At 50.9% G+C, this 15040-nt stretch overlaps 1 pseudogene; it reads left to right on the plus strand.

Moving 5' to 3' along the window:
- The first annotated feature begins 12972 nt into the window (after positions 1-12972).
- Positions 12973-13574, plus strand: LOC119282387 (annotated as a pseudogene).
- Positions 13575-15040: the final 1466 nt, after the last annotated feature.

The following is a 15040-nucleotide window of genomic DNA, read 5'->3' on the forward strand; positions in this document are numbered from 1 at the left end:
ATGAACCATAAAATATATGTGTCCCAAACCCTATAAGTTGCTCGTGATCACATACCATTTATACATTGTCAGTAAGGCAAAAGTCTTAACGTTTCATCTTCTCAATTCCAAGGGGAAAAACTAGGAGGTGATAGCTAGAATCCTTTTCACAAACCTAGGTTCTTGATATAATCAATTTAGTCATACTGCTCTCCTCTATTTCTTGTGGAGAAACAGGAATAAGTTTGATTTTTGGTTGTTTTTTGGGTGGGCTAGAAAATATTTGTGAAAGATAAGTTGAAGGCTCGTTTAACGAATGTTGACAGATTTCTAATTTCAATACTAAAGCCCCCTTTGTGCTGATGGAAAGGTGAGCGGATTGGGGGGGGGGACCCTTTTTTCAAACAAAACAAAAGGCGAGAGGAGATGTCTAATGCACGATCTGTGCATGCTAGCTGGATGGATCCTAATGGCATGGTGATGGAAACTAAGAGCAACTCCAACACAGGGACCCAAATTGTTCGCCTCCGTCCGTTTGGGTCTGCACGGACAAAAATCGGTGCCCAATGCAGGTACCCATTTTTATTTTCTGTCCGCTTTGTGTCCACGCGGACCCATTTCTAGCTCAAATTTGGGACTGATTTGGGTCCAAAACGGACACAAAGCAGACGCTTGCTGCGTTCTCTTCGTCCGCCTCTGCCGGTTGCATGTGCTCTCTAGCCCACCTGCCATTCACCCACCCACCCATCCTCTTTTCCTCTCTCTCTGGCCCACCACTCACCCACCCACCAAGCGCTTTGCCTGTTAAACAAACTATGGTTTGGAACAATGCTCGATACCCTTGGTGGGTACGGTTGTCATATATTTATAAGAGGGAACCGTACAAATACAGGATACGTTACAACACGTATATCTATTATATACTTAGTGTAACACCCTCCCTCAATCTTAACTGTGTCCTGAAACACTCAGAAGGTTTAGATTGCATCGACATCCTTCAAAAGAAGGCAAGGGCAAGGGTTTAGTGAAAATATCAGCAAGCTGATCCTTAGAAGGCACGAACTTGATCTGAAGTAGCTTCCGTGCAACTCGTTCCCCTACAAAATGATAGTCAACTTCGATGTGCTTCGTTCGGGCATGAAATACCGGATTGGATGAAAAATACGTAGCACCGATGTTATCACACCAAAGGACAGGCGGCTGGGCTTGAGAGACCTTTAACTCTCGAAGTAATGACTGCACCCATATGATCTCAGCTGTGGCATTAGCAATAGCTTTGTACTCAGCTTCAGTACTACTCCGGGACACTTTAGCTTGTTTGCGAGCTTGCCAGGCGATCAAGTTAGGACCAAAGAACACAACATGTCCCCCCGTGGATCGCCTATCATCGGGACTACCGGCCCAATCAGCATCAGAGAAGGCTGAGATCAAACCAGAGGGCACACGTTGCAGATGGAGACCATATGAACCAGTGTGTCGAACATAGCGCAAAATGAGCTTAACAGCCGTCCAATGAGGATCACGCGGTGCATGAAGGTACTGACACACACGGTTAACTGCAAATGAGATATCTGGTCGAGTAATAAGCAAGTATTGCAACCCACCAACGATGCTGCGGTACTCAGTGGCATCCTCAGAGGAGAGCAAATCTCCATCAAAAGCTGACAATTTGTCTGTGGAGGACATAGGGGTCGTAGCAGGTTCGCACTGCATCATACCCGTGCGCCGTAACAGATCCTGAGAGTACTTCTGCTGAGTGAGAGTCAAGCTACTGTCAGAATGAAGAACCCCCAGACCCAAGAAATAATGCAGTCTCCCAAGATCCTTGACAGCAAAAACAGCCCCTAGAGAAACCACAAGCCGATCTGCAGCAGTGACTGATGAACTGACAAGTATGATGTCATCAACATAGACCAGAATGTACATAGTCACCTCAGGTCGCTGAAGAATGAGCAGAGATGTGTCTGCTGTAGATGGTCACAAACCCATGCGCACGAAGAGCAGCGCCAAGACGTGCATGCCACACACGAGGAGCTTGCTTCAGACCATAAAGAGACCTGTCGAGGCGACACAGATGGTGTGGCTGATTAGGGTCAACAAACCCTGGTGGATGACGCATATATACTTCTTCTTCCAGAACTCCATGAAGAAATGCATTATGGACATCAAGCTGGCGAAGCGACCACCCTCGAGTAACAGCCAGTGAAAGAAGGACACGGATAGTCGTGGGTTTAATAACAGGACTAAACATATCTTCGTAATCAAGGCCATACCTTTGTTTAAACCCCTTGGCAACCAATCTTGCCTTGTACCTCTCAATGGATCCGTCGGCATGTTTCTTCACCTTGAACACCCATTTAGAGTCAATAACATTGACACCAGAGGGAGGTGGGACCAGGCGCCAGGTATTATTCTTTCGAAGAGCATGGATCTCCTGTTCCATAGCAGCGCGCCAGTGTGGAATGCCAAGCGCAGCCTGAAAGTGTCGCGGTTCCGCCGTAGGATCAGTCTCAGCACGAGCAACACAAGCCGCAAGCCATGCGACGGTACCATCCGTGCGCTGGAGAGGCTTGAAGATGCCACTCTTGCTGCGTGTATGAGGGCGTAGTGTAACATGCGGCGGAAGTGTCGGAGAAGCCACTGCAGCAGAAGAGCCAACGTCGAGGAGCGGCGCGGAAAACACACCAGAAGGCGAGTCCACGGACTCTGCCGAGGGGGAGTCCACAGGCGCTGCTGGACTTGGACTGCCCAACAAAGACAGACCGGGCGAGGGTGGCAGCATCGCAGCAGCATCTGGGCTGGGCGAGGCTGCCGCAGAACCCGCTCCATGTGCATGAGACATGCACGGGCTAGCAGCCGGGCTAGGCGGGATAGCAGCCTCACCCGATGCTTGTGCATCAGGCACACACGTACGGGCAGCTGCCTCACCCAATGCATTTGCATGGGGCATGCACGTACGGGCATGTGCATCAGGCACACACTTACGGGCAGCTGCCTCACCCGATGCATTTGCATGGGGCATGCACGTATGGGCAGCCGGGCTACGGGCAGCCGGGCACATACGGGCAGCCGGGCTAGGCGAGGCTACCGCCCCACCCGATTCATGTGCATGGGCCATGCACGTGCGGTCGACGTCGAGCTCCCCGTCGAGTGACCCAACCGGCGTAAGGGCTGCAGTTGGTGCAGCGGCAACCACGTCATCGTGAAGAAGCTCAAGGCGAGCGCCCCGTTCAATTCATGCACCATGGTTAGGCAACAACAGAGGAGAATATGCAGCATCTACAAATTGATCAGGCAAAACTAGAAAGGAGTGCAGCTCGGTAGCGGTAGTATCAGTGGATGGTGAGAGCGTGGAAAAAGGGAAAACAGTCTCATCGAACACAACATCACGAGAAGTGTAAACACGATTTGTCGGAATGTGAAGACACTTGTAACCTTTGTAAAGAGGACTGTACCCGAGAAACACACACACTTCTTAGATCAAAACTCAAGTTTGTGCTTATTGTACGGACGGAGATGCGGCCAACACGCACAACCAAACACTTTGAGGAAGGAGTAATTTGGGGTTTCATGAAACAACACTTCTAGAGGAGACTTCATGTGAAGAAGTCATGTGGGAATCCTGTTTATCAAAAAACAAGCAGTAACAAAAGCATCGCTCCAGAACCGAAACGGGACAGAGGCATGTGCCAGAAGTGTTAGACCAGTTTCAACTATGTGACGGTGCTTGCACTCAGCTGCACCGTTCTGCTGATGTGTATGAGGACAAGACACATGGTGAGAGATGCCAAGCTTCTGAAAGAAGGTGTTAAGATTACGATATTCACCCCCCCCAATCAGACTGAACATGAATAACTTTGTGCTTAAGAAACCGCTCAACATGTGCTTGAAATTGCATAAAGACATGAAATACATCAGATTTGCGCTTAATAAGATAAATCCAAGTAAAGCGACTGAAAGCATCGATGAAACTGACATAATAGTTTTGACCACTCACAGAAGTTTGGGCATAGCCCCATACATCTGAAAACACAAGTTCGAGAGGAGCCTTGACAACACGACTCGATACAGAGAAAGGCAACTGATGACTCTTGCCTTGTTGACAAGCATCACACACTAGAAACTCATTATTACTTGACTCAACAGGAAGATGATGATGATGAAGAACATGGCGCACAATGGGAGTGGCCGGATGGCCAAGGCGAGAGTGCCACTATGAAGACGACACCCGAACACCACTGAAAACTTGAGATACTCGTGGAGATACTCGTGGCACGTCAAGCGCATATAAGCCGTCGCGAGCTCGACCACTAAGTAGAACGTCCCTCGTGTCCCGGTCCTTAACAAAAAAATAGAAAGGGTGAAACTCAACGAACACATTGTTGTCAAGAGTTAAATTAGGGACCGAGAGTAAACTACGTGTGACTGAAGGAACACGAAGGACATCAAGGAGACGCAAGGTTTTAGTGGTACGCGAAAGAAGAGATGCCTGACCAACATGTGAGATGGGCATACCTGATCCATTGGAAGTGCGGACCTGATCATGACCGGTGTAGGGCTGGCGAGTGGTCAGCTTGTCAAGCTGGCTCGTCAAATGGTCTGTGGCGCCTGTGTCCATGTACCAGGCAGGGTCCACAAAATATGAAGGAGTGAACCCAGGCTCTTGTGTAGCGAGAGCCTCCTGCTTCTCGTTGCCCTTCCCATTGTTCCCAATGCCAAGGAAATCACGTTTGAAGCGACGATGGCATCGAGACGCCAAGTGCCCCTCAATGCCGCAGAGCTGACACTCAGTGCCACCACCACATGCCTCGCAGTGTAGGCGTTTGCGGCCAGACAGCGGAGGAGCTGGAGCGGGCGGACGGGGCTGGTTGCCCGTGGACGGCGACGGTTTCTGCTTCGCACTACGGGAACCCCAGCGGTGAGCAGCGTTCGTAGAAGGGCCCTCCGTGTAGACGCCAACGGAGCGGCGAGCAGCTGTTCCGTGTTGAGGAGGCGCGCGTAGAGGTCGCGAGGCGGCATCGGCGTGTCACGTCCATTGACGTTTTCAACAAGAGAGTCATAGTCCTCATCGAGCCCATTGAGAATGAACGAAGTAAACTCCTCATCCCAGATAGGCTTCCCAATGGATGACAGTGTATCAGCCAAAATTTTGACTTTGTTGAAGAAGGCCGTGACCGAGAGATCGTTCTTCTTGACCCCACCCAGCTGATTACGAATGGCAGAGGAACGGGCCAGCGACTGCGAGGAGAAGCTGGAGTCGAGCGTGGCCCATGCATCCCTCGACGTCGCGGCAAAGATCACCATGCCGGCCACGGAGGGAGTGAGCGAGGACTAAATGGCACCCAGAATAGCTTGATCCTGAGCGATCCACCGACGATGAGCAGGGTTGGACATCACGACGGAGCCACCGGCAGCCGAGGGCACCGGAACCATGGCCGGAGGACACGGCAGCGTACCATCGACATACCCCTCAAGGTAGTGACTACGCATCAGCGGCAATACCTGAGCGCGCCCGAAGTCCCGCCTCGATAAAAACAGCACCCATACGGACCCGGCCCTAGAGCAAGCCGAAGCAGTGGACAGCGAACATGCCACCAAGCAACCATCTGAATATGACGAACTGGACAAGCAACCCATCCCCGGCGAAAACAAGAGCCTAGACGACCTCACGCCGAACACATCACCAGAGCATAAGAACCTTCATAAAAGGCTCGTCGCTACTGCAAGAAGTTTGAAGAAGCAAAAGAGGAAGATCAAAACAGCGGAGGACGCACTCAGAATGAGATGGAGCAAAGTACTCAATACAACAGATAAATATGGCGCTAGTCGCCAGGCAAAGAGCTATCCGAAGCACAAGTTGTTGCCCGAATTCGACGAGGAGGCCTTAGAGCCCCCGCAGTCAAAAAAGAAAGAGGCCGCCTGGCCGGATAGACGACCAGATGACAGGCTAAGAGCAGGAAGGGGCGCCGCACACAAGCCGGCACACGATCAGCATAAAGATCCTCGGAAAAAGGATGACCCGGTCAGGTCTATCTATGGGCCAAAAAAGAAGACTCCAGGAAGCAACACAACCCGCCGGGCGTTTGAAGACAACGGCACACCCAAATACAGGGGCGCCGCACACCCACTATGTTTCACCGACGAGGTACTGGATCATGAATTTCCAGCGGGATTCAAACCCGTAAACATAGGGGCATATGACGGAACAACAGACCCCGGAGTCTGGATTGAGGATTATATCCTACACATACATATGGCCAGAGGAAACGATCTCCATGCCATAAAATACCTACCCCTCAAGCTCAAAGGGCCAGCTCGGCATTGGCTCAAAAGCCTCCCAGAAAATATCATTGGAAGTTGGGAAGAGCTCGAGGATGCGTTTCGAGCAAATTTTCAGGGGACTTATGTCCGCCCTCCGGATGCAGACGATTTAAGTCACATAACTCAACAGCCCGGAGAGTCAGCACGCAAATTCTGGAACAGGTTCCTCACCAAAAAGAATCAAATAGTCGACTGTCCGGACGCCGAAGCCTTAGCAGCCTTTAAGCACAACGTCCGAGACGAATGGCTCGCCAGACACCTCGGCCAGGAAAAAACAAGAACAATGGCCGCACTAACAAGCCTCATGACCCGCTTTTGCGCGGGGGAAGATAGCTGGCTGGCTAGATGCAGCACCAGCGCCCCGAGTACATCAGAAGTAAGGGATGGAAATGGGAAATCATGATGCAGAAAAAATCAGCGCGGGAATAAGGAAAATGGCCCAAATAGCACGGCGGTCAATGCCGGATTCAAAAGCTCTCGACTGAATAATAAAACACTGCCCCTCAAGGACAACAACGACGAGCTATCCAACCTAAACAAAATTCTGGATAGGCTATGTCAAATACATAGTACCTCCGGGAAGCCTGCAAACCATACCCACAGAGATTGTTGGGTCTTCAAGCAGTCCGGCCGACTTAATACCGAACGCAAGGGGCTCGACACACCAAGCGAAGACGATGACGAACCCCACAAGCAGCACGCCGGAAAACAGAAGACTTTCCCACTAGAAGTCAAAACAGTGAACTCATTTCATGTGATAACACAAAAACACAGTGCGGCACCTGCCATACCAGGACACCGTCCGCAGAATGGGGATAGACCCTACCAAAATTTGCCGTAGCAGCACTTCCTTCAAAGGAGTGACGCCAGGCCTTTAGGCCAATTGTACAGGCTCTATACCACTAGAAGTTGTGTTCGGTTCATCCGACAACCTCCGTCGCGAAAAGCTCACTCTCCATATCGCCCCATCTAACAGTGGCCTTCAAACACTACTGGGATGCGAAGCTTTCGCCCGCTTTAACGCAATACCACATCATGCGTCTCTTACGCTTCAAATGCCCGGTCCACGCGGCATAATCTCATTAAAGAGTAACTCCGAGTGTTCCTCGACCACGGAGAACGCGAGGCCGCCTTGACAGCCACATACTAATCCGACCTTGCAGGTCAAAGCCCCTAAAAACAGGTCATTCAGACCTCGAATACGGTTAGGCGAGTCCGGTGTAAATAAACAAGGGCCTTCCCAGCCGCATACCCCTTTACAAGGGGCCGCGCGTATAAACGATGAGAGCCAATAAAGCTCAACTTTATTCATCTTCCAAATTATACTTTATTTTAAATACAAGTTTTGCACGATATTTCTTCCAAACTAAGTCCTTCTCTTTTACAGATGAAGCACGTGCTACACCCGTCCAGGATACAGCACAACGGAGACACAGGCGCAGACGTGCAGCAGGGACCCGTTGCAAGGATTCTTTTCAGATTAAGACCCTGCGTAAACCTTTCTTACTGTCTCTTGTTGATGCACATCCCCCGGTTTTCTACCATAACCGAGGAGGAGGCTGGCGTTTTGGCATCGGCCGCGTCAGAAGTTCCCGCCTGTACCTGGACACTAGGGGCTTAGGGCATTGTTCTGCCCGGTATCATAAAGACCGAACACCTCAGGGAGTGTTCGGCGTCTCGAGTTAGGCCTTATATGCATCAGCTCCGAATCATGTCTTTGGTCAAATGTTGGGATTGCCCGGTTCCTGTGTTTTGCTGCCTTATGTTCTGCTCCATCGGCTAACGTGACACCAGGAGAACTACTTCGATTGTGCCCCCGTTCGGCCGGGCGAGCACCTCAGTAGAGAAAGCCGAAAACTGACTATCATGATATAGCGAGAGACTGGTCAACCACTCAATCGACTATTGGAATGTTTAGAATTCCTCCGCTTTGACGAAGGACCGCTTCCCGGTCAGGCACATACGCGCCCCGAGTTCGGAGAGCGCGGTGCCTCTAGGGGCTATATAGTAGCCCCACCATCGAGCTCCTATGGCTAAGTGAAAGTGATAAAGCATTATAGTCCGGTTGCCTAGTTTGCTATGCTATCACCTCCTTCAAAGGACCAAGACGTTGGATTAAGTGTGAAAAAGCGCTTTTCTTTTTTGCAAACACCCCCGCACCATGTGCGTGGGGGCTGAAGCCAAAGACTGCAACTTTTAGGTTATTCATACATATACGGCCGCACAGGAGATAGTTCAATACTTGAATGCACAAGTATAAAAAGCCGTTGCATTATAAACATGATCTCAGAAATCATACATGTCATTTAAACATAACATCTTTCGAGCATTGCGACTCTATTAAACGAGCGCCCTGCAGGACTTCCTCAAAATAATGCTCGGCGGGTAATCGGCTTTTGTCCGAACCCCGGGATGCAACAGCGGTGGCATCCATCTCCGCCCAGTATGTTTTCACACGGGCGAGAGCCATCCGTGCACCTTCTATGCATGCCGACCGCTTCATCGCCTTGATATGCGGCACCGCCCCAAGGAATTGCTGCAACAAGCCAAAATAACTCTTCGTCTTGGGCCTTTCCGGCCACAGATGAGCGACCACATCCGTCATGGAAAGTCCGGACAATCTATTCAGCTCAGCCCACTCAGCCAGCCGATCATCCAACGGGAGTGGACGCTCCGGACTATGGAATTGAAACCAGAAAAGCTCTTCCATTTTGTGATCCTTCTGGCTTCGGAAGTGCACGACTGCGTCCGCCGCACTCGCCGCCAAATCCAGATAAGGATCCTCCGCACCACACAATTGGCCTAACTGAGCATACTTCGGATCCGTAAACTTCCTACGCAGTAGAAAGGGCTTTCCAGCCGCAATGTCTCCGGCCTGACGCAGTTCCTCCTTCATAGCCCGCATCACACCACGGGCATCCTTGGCTTCGGCGGCGGCCTTCTTCAGGTCCTCTTGCTCCGCTCGGCGTTCTCTTTCAAGAACCTCATAGCGGTCGGCAGCATCTTTTAATTTCGCGGCCATTCAGGCCATCTCCTCCCTGCTCCGGCAGTGAGCAGCCTTTTCGGCTTTTAACTCTTCCGCTGCCTTCGAGGCAGCCACATCACTTTTCCTGGCTTGCTCCTTGGCTCGAGCAAGCTCTGCTCGAAGGTCTTCCACAGCAGCGGCGCCATCTGCATCAAGCATACAAATTGTAAGGAACGGGCATCAGCTCCCTTACTAGGCAACCGCGGAGCAACCACCTACCTTGCGACTCGTTAAGTTGTTTATTGACCAGCGCGATGTCCACATCCGCAACATCGAGTTGCCTCTTCAGTTCGGCAACTCCATCAGTCCGGCTGGCCACCGAACGTTCGCCACCTGCATAGGAAAGGCGACATTCTATAACTGAGATTATGATCCTTGGCACGCTGTCGCTTTCGACAGCATACCAAGTCTCAGGGGCTACTATCTATACAGGGCGCACTCCATGTGCAAAACTGTCAAAAGGTATGTCATTTTTTGCGTACCTCAAACCCTGTCAGCAAACTTCCGACGGCCTCATACAACCCGCTTTCGGCGGATGAGATCCTCTCAATCACCATACTCATTAATGTGCGGTGATCTTCTGAGATAGACGCCCTCTTGAGCAAATCATGCAGCTCCACCGGCCGTACTCCAATGGGTGCCGAACTCTCCGGCCCCGCCGGACTCGGGGAGACCCTCCGTGACGACACCTCAGGGTCGTCCGCCCCGCCCGACGGGGCGGCAGATGGAGGCGTCTCGCTCTCCATCATCTCCGGACGAAGGTCCCCCGAAGATGAGCTCTGCTGAGATGGGCTGAGATCCGAACTACAAGGTGAAAACTTCGGTTACCTTTGGAAATAATACAGGGGCGTCCCCTATTACAAAATTCCCCCTTTTTTACTTACGGCTCGCTGGAGGGCTGACTCCTCTGGGGAGACTGTGCGGCCAGGGCTCTTCCCGGCGCAGGACCTTCCGGCGCAGATTTCCTTCCCCGCTTTGAGGCCTTGGCCTCCGGGTCTTTGGAAGCGGTCCTCTTCTCCCCCTGGAAGGAGGGATTCTCGATTCCCCCCTTATTGAAGGCCTCCTTGGCAGAGGTGGTAGTTTCCCTGTGCCCCCCTTCGCTCTCCTCCAAAGGCGCAAACTCCAACATTTTGACTAACACGGGATCCGGCGTGGTCTCAGGGAGGGGGGCAGGACACCGTATCAGTTTTGCTTGCGCTATCCACTCCTGTCCAAGGGATAGCTGGTTAAAAGGCAAACCCATGATAAACAAATGGACAATATGTCCGGACACAGGGCTACTTACTTGAGTATCCGGGCGATTGCAGCTTAGGCCAGTGTCCTCGGTCAAGTCCGGACGCATCTCTTGCGATCTGAAGAACAGTTTGTACATCTCCACGGGTGTCAAACCCATGAAGTGTTGGAGAGCTCGTGGCCCCTCCGGATTAAATTCCCACAGGCGGAGGGGGCGACGTTTGCAGGGAAGAAGGCGCCGGATCGGCATAACCTGTGCCACTACGACCAGATTAATCTCCCTTTCTTGGAGGCCTCGAATCCGGTCCTGCAACAGGGGTACGTCTTTGGACGGCCCCCAGTTAAGCCCCTTGTTGACCCATGACGTCAGCCGTTGTGGAGGGCCCGAGCGAAAGACGGGCGGCGGCCTCTGCCTGCTACCCCTGGGAGCGGTGATATAGAACCACTCCTGTTGCCACAAGCCGAGCTCCTCCTGAAAAGAGCCCTCGGGCCATGGAGCATCGGCCCTCTTGCTTATAACCGCCCCGCCGCACTCTGCCTGACGCCCCTCAATCATCTTTGGCTCCACGTTGAAGGTTTTGAGCCACAAGCCGAAGTGAGGGGTAGTGCGGAGGAAGGCTTCGCAGACGACAATGAATGATGAGATGTGGAGGATGGACTCCGGAGCCAAGTCATGGAATTCCAGCCCATAGTAAAACATGAGCCCCCTCACGAAGGGATCCATCGGGAAGCCTAAACCCCGACGGAGGTTTGACATGAACACGACGCTCTCGCCGGGCTCGGGAGTAGGAATAACTTGCCCTCGGGCAGGCAACCTATGCGAAATCTCGTAGGTCAAGTACCTGGCGTCTCTCAGCTTTAGCACGTCTTCTTCCGTGACGGAAGAGGGCATCCACCGGCCTCGTAGGTCGGAGCCGGACATTGTCGAAGGTCGAAGGTACCCGAATCTGGATCCCTGGGTGTTGGAACTCGGGGCGAGGGGCGGATTCGATTGAGGATTGAAGAAAAAGAACGGGCCTTGGTCTCATTATAAAGAGGAAGAATACCAAGAGCCGTCCCCGTGACCGTTTGGAACCCGCCTTCGATGGAGGGGGCGTGGCAACAGGCGCGGTTGGGTTACCCACGTCCGTATTTATGAGAATCCCGGAATAAGGGGAACACGATCTCTGCTTCGACAAGACGTGCCAAGGAAACCGCTTCGCTAAACGCGCTGAGGTGGAACAATAAAAACAATTCTAGTAAAGGCTTGGTAGTGGTGTGACGTCAAGCCACTAAATACGTCAGCAGATTGAACTTGTGTAATATTATTCTCTCTATGGTGGTACGTGGAATTTATTTTGCAGAGCCGGACACTATCCTGGTGTTCACAATCTTCTATAAATTATTCGGAGGAGGAACCCGCCTTGCAATGCCGAAGACAATATGCGCGCCGGACTCGTCGTCATTGAAGCCTGGTTCAGGGGCTACTGAGGGAGTCCTGGACTAGGGGGTGTCCGGATAGCCGAACTATCATCATCGGCCGGACTCCAAGACTATGAAGATACAAGATTGAAGACTTCGTCCCGTGTTCGGATGGGGCTTTCCTTGGCGTGGATGGCAAGTTTGGCGATACGGATATGTAGATCTCCTACCATTGTAACCGACTCTGTGTAACCCTAGCCCTCTCCGGTGTCTATATAAACCGGATGGCTTTAGTCCGTAGGACGAACAACAATCATACCATAGGCTAGCTTCTAGGGTTTAGCCTTCTTGATCTCGTGGTAGATCTATTCTTGTAACACACATCATCAATATTAATCAAGCAGGACTTAGGTTTTTACCTCCATCAAGAGGGCCCGAACCTGGTTAAAACATCGTGTCCCTTGTCTTCTGTTACCATCCGCCTAGACGCACAGTTCGGGACCCCCTACCCGAGATCCGCCGATTTTGACACCGACATGGATCCTCTAACATCCTCAAGGGATGTCATGAAGCTACAGTAAAATGCATGTGTAAAACGAAGAAGCGATGTCAGGGTTACTATAGCAACCACTGTGCGGATTTACTGTAGCATGTACAAAAATAAATCAAAATAAATTTTATTGCACCATAATTTTGTTTGTATTAATTTTTGTAAATGTATAGAGTAGATTTGTAATATGCAAATTAATTATAATTATTTTAGGCTTAATCATATGGATGTGAAGGAGGGATGTCATGGTTACTGTAGTTTACGTGACATCCCTTGAGGATGTTAGAGGATCCGGTTCCGAAAAATACGCACCACCATTTACATCGCCAGGACGGTGGTTGGGCGCAGATGAGCCGGTTTACCTACTGTGAAGCAACGAGCCGAACACATATATCTCTCGCTGAACTGTTAATGCGCCGCGTAATGTACGCATACCCGCTTTCGCGCCCAGCCGCAGCGCATAAATACTAGCGTATGCACACAGCACACATCACAGCCAAGCCCACAAAAGCATCACAACAGCAAAACACCGACTACACAAGGGAAATCCATGGCCTCTGCCGCGCTCTTCGTCCTCCTCGCCCTGGCCACCATGAAGCCACAGACCGCATCGTCCGAGAAGGAGACGCACCTCAAGGTGTACTGGCACGACATGGTGAGCGGACCGGACCCATCATCGGTGCCTGTGGCACGCGCGGCCACGACCAACACCTCCAAGACAGCCTTCGGCGTCGTCATGGTCATGGACAACTCACTCACCGAGGGGCCCAGCATGAACTCATCCAGGCTCACGGGCCGCGCCCAGGGCACCTACATCGCCGCCGCAAGGACCAGCTGGCGCTGCTCATGCTCATGAGCTTCGTCTTCACCGCCGGCAAGTACAACGGCAGCAGCGTCGCCATTATGGGTCGCAACGCTGTGTTCACCGAGGTCCGAGAGATGGCTGTCGTTGGCGGTACCGGCGTTTTTAGGTGGGCTCGGGGGTACGCGCAGGCCAGGACGCACACCTTGGACCTCAAGACCGGCGACGCCACCATTGAGTACAACGTATTCATCATGCACTAGTCTCGGCCCTGGTCAAATTTTACCCAGAGTTAAATAGCATGAATAAGAATTGTATATGTTCTGGCTGCTGTTTAACTTGGTTTAATTTCATATATAATGGAGCTGCTTTCGGTGATCCTTTTTCCCTAATTCGTGTGATGTCAATGATAATGAAATAAATGGTGTTGTTGTTTATGTTTTACAAGTTGTTGTTCTTTTTTTAATCTTTTATTAGGCAGTGTGGATAGTTGATATCTCGACTTAGTCTTGATATTGTATCATTGTAGAGGCTGGATGTAATTCTTATTAAGATTTTATCATCTTAATCTTAATATGTTACTACTAAAAGAGGAAATTAATTACATCATTTTTGTTGCTTTGATTGTCATCAAAATAGCCGGTGGGAAGCAAGAATCTCTGATGTAACAGTGCCAAGGGATTGTAGTAAGTTGGAACCCACGTGGAACACTTCCTGTTGTTCATCGGATATAAGAGTACCGAAGCAGAAGTGTGGATAAAAAACAATTGTCGGACGGTTCATACGCTGTGAATATGCCAGTTCGAATTAGTGTTGGTTTTCTCTCGTATACTAGATCAATGATGGCGCATGTCATCGTGTCCGTCCATTTTTGCTCTTAAAGGAGAGTTGATATGTTCGCCTCACCACATTTTGCCCTCTGTTATTTTTCTTTATCTCCCTTCTCCACTCCTCTTTTGATTTTTGTTCTCCCCACACATCTCTCTTACATATGTAAAACTCGCTCTTTCTATCTCCAATGGCGTCTAGTTTTATCTTGTGTTTTTTCCTTACCAAATCAATCATCTCCTAGGCTCCCAACCATGTCTTCTCCCTCACCCGTGATGACTAGATCCACTCCCGCTCGAATACCTCCGGCATGGTACCACTTAGACGCCATCGCCTCCTTCCTCACACGATCGTGCCACCACCACCTTGCTCGTGCAGGTGGCGTCGGCGGTATAGGAGAGGAGGCATGACCATCAACATACATGGTTTGAAGAACCGCAATGACAGACAATGCTCGAGGGTGCAGGTAGGCGCGGTGGTGGCACATCCGAGGTGGTGGAGGTTTTCAAGCTGGGCATGCAGTGGCTCAACCTATTGACAAACAACTTCTGCCCCCTTGACCCAATCTTCATCTACCCATCCACTATCATCGGGAATTGAAATCATAACATCAATTTCATGCATGCAAACCAAATATTAAACAATTTATGTAACGATTATCGTTTACACCAAGTCATAAGTCATAACCATGCCATAGCTAGGCAATCCTCGCCTTGGCCTTAAGGGTGTTCACTATGAGCTCATCCTCAAGGACCTCCAGTATGAGAGGGAACTGCCTTTCACGCACAACCCTGTCCATGAGAAACTATCGATGCTCCTCCATAGTGACTCTGTCGTGATCTGTGTGTCACTCTCCATCTGTGCTGGCGGCGTGCACGGTTGAGTCATGACCTACTTATAG

The sequence above is a fragment of the Triticum dicoccoides genome, chromosome 3B, assembly GCF_002162155.2.
Source record: "Triticum dicoccoides isolate Atlit2015 ecotype Zavitan chromosome 3B, WEW_v2.0, whole genome shotgun sequence".
Lineage (NCBI taxonomy): Eukaryota > Viridiplantae > Streptophyta > Magnoliopsida > Poales > Poaceae > Triticum > Triticum dicoccoides.